Here is a 2,705-nt window from a genome sequence, read left to right as displayed (position 1 = left end):
GGAACTGTGGAGTTCGACAGTGAGGAACTTTAACTGCATATTTGGTGCTGTTGTCCACCAAATATGGTTGCTCTCGGCAGAGAAAGAAAAAGAGAGCGAAAATATTGATGCTATTACTACTAGGGGTATTTTTGCTGCTATTAACACCACTATACTTATAAAGTAGCCGGAAAAACAGTCATTCTTTTAGACCCTTAACTAAACGTCAAGAGCTGCTATTAACACCACTACTTATAAAGTAGCCGGAAAAACAGTAATTCTTTTAGGGGGGGTGGGGGGGGGGGGGGGGAAAACCCCCCCATCAATAAACCCCGAAAAAAAAAGCCAAGGGGTAAAGGCTGCTATTAACACCACTACGTATAAAGTAGCCAGAAAAACAGTAATTCTTTTAGACCCATAACTAGACATCAAGAGCTGCGCCATTAACACCACTACTTATAAAGTAGCCAGAAAAGCATACATTCGTTTAGACCCATAACTGAACGTCAAGAGCTGTTATTAACACCACTACTCATAAAGTAGCCAGGAAAGCAGCCATTCTTTTAAACCCATAACTCAACGTCAAGAATTCCCTGTTAAACGGTCGATCTTCTCGCTAAATTTCATAAGAATCCGTTCGTTAGTTTCACTGCGATAAAGTTAACAGACAGACAGAATGACAAAATACACGATAGATGCAACCGGTTTAAACCAAATGTCACCACAAGAAGATATCTCCCAAATTATTCCTCCAAAATATTTTGTTCCTCGTCTTATCGGGAAACGAAGCCAGAACAACACCACGTATATGGAGGCGATAAGAGAGAGAGAGAGAGAGAGAGAGAGAGAGAGAGAGAGAGAGAGAGAGAGAGAGAGAGAGAGAGAGAGAGAGAGACGTCTCACAGATGTGTGATCTTCGTTGGTAAGAGTGAAGAGAAGTTGCACACAATAAAAGAGAGAGAGAGATAGTGGCCTAACGATATAATCAAGTAAAAGAAGTATCTCTCTCTCTCTCTCTCTCTTCCTTGGCAGCATTCGTAGTGCTTCTGAAGAGTGCTTCTAAGAGAGTCAAGGGTAACTAAGAGACCTTTCAAATGATAAAACTGCATTCACTGCTCTTTTGGAATCACGCGTTCCTATGTTAACATTTAATATTGGCGTTTTATTTTCGTTCGTGTGAAGTTTTTAAGTACTAGTACTAGCCCTATTAGTAGTACTAATACTACTGCCAAGTCACACAATCAATTCCTATATACTTTTCGTACCCATCATTCATACTGCCGTTCTATTTCGTTTTCGTTTTTTATTTCATTTTATATATAGTCCTACAATGTTATAATATAGTACTAGTACTATTACTAGCACTAGTTCCATTAGAAGTATTAGGTATAGGTATTACTAGTACTAGTTATAGCACTAGTATTATATCTATATTTCCGCCACTATTATCGTATTTATTCGAAACTGAGGTAAACACAAGTGTGTCATGGTTCCCCAATGCTGCGCTGTAGCCAAGTTTGTCTTTGTGTTATCTCCATTTAAAATTTTAATGACGTAGAGCGCTGCTCACGAACTGCGCTGCATATATTTATATGCTAATATACACCCGGTAACGATCATTTGTCGTATATTAGCAGATACTTCGGTTTTCTAAAAACACATCTGAAGCATAAAATGGATGTTTAATAATGTTATCTCTTTTTTCGCCCGATACAAACCACCTTATGCTCAGGGAATGACAGAAATCAGCTGGTTCCGTTGCAAATAACTCGGTCGAAATGTCTCTTGAGCTTTAGTTTTGGAAATGTTCGTCGTTTTAGTTATTCTTGATTAAAAATGTAAAAAAATCATATATAATTTTTGTGTGAACACGTTTTTATTTACAGCTAATCAACATTAATTTACATTACATCGAAGTAAGGCAAATAAAACGTCTGAACGAAGCCGAAGCTGAAGCCGTGAGACATATATCGAACACTATTCGTTGTTATGACTACATTGTCCTGAACGTGTCAACAGTGCTGCAGGTCGAATTTTTTGGCTAAAATTATATAATAGTAACATATTCATTATAACAAATAAAATTGCTAATAAGACTGTTTAGAACTCATCTCCGTAGTGAAAGGTAAATCACGAAATTGGCTTCAAGTCACGTTCATTTCGTACCGGCGAAACAAAGCTGTAATTTGCATTTTAGAAAGTTTACAAGTGACACTTTTAATTATTATCCAGTTCCTTCGCGTCTTAAACGATCAGCCATGTTCGTAATTAGATATATATTAATTAATGGTAATGACGAACTTTGAAAGTCAAAGCCGATGTCAAGAATTTATAAATGTTTTTGTTCGGATGCTGTCGTGCGGTTTAGTCTAGGAGATGAAAAACAATATATATCATTTATATCTTATCTCAAAATGTTTATAAAAGTTTATTATCATGTTTAATCTTATGTTTAAGATGCTATATAATTTGATTTATGTAGTGATATGAGTTAAATTTCCATTAAAAAAAGCTTCCCATTAATACTGGTCAACGTGAAGGTCGGCCTAGTCGATGAAATGAATGAAGCATTCAATACTCTATATCTTACTTCAAAGTGTTAATAAAAAAGTTTAATTTTGTGTTTAAAATGTTATACAATAGATTTACGAGTTCATACGACTTTAATTCTTGACATAAAAGGCTTCGATTCACCCTCGTCAACGGAATCGAACACAACCGTCGCA

The sequence above is a fragment of the Macrobrachium nipponense genome, chromosome 43, assembly GCF_015104395.2.
Source record: "Macrobrachium nipponense isolate FS-2020 chromosome 43, ASM1510439v2, whole genome shotgun sequence".
NCBI classification, from domain to species: Eukaryota; Metazoa; Arthropoda; class Malacostraca; order Decapoda; family Palaemonidae; genus Macrobrachium; species Macrobrachium nipponense.
Note: the sequence above shows the minus strand (reverse complement) of the source record.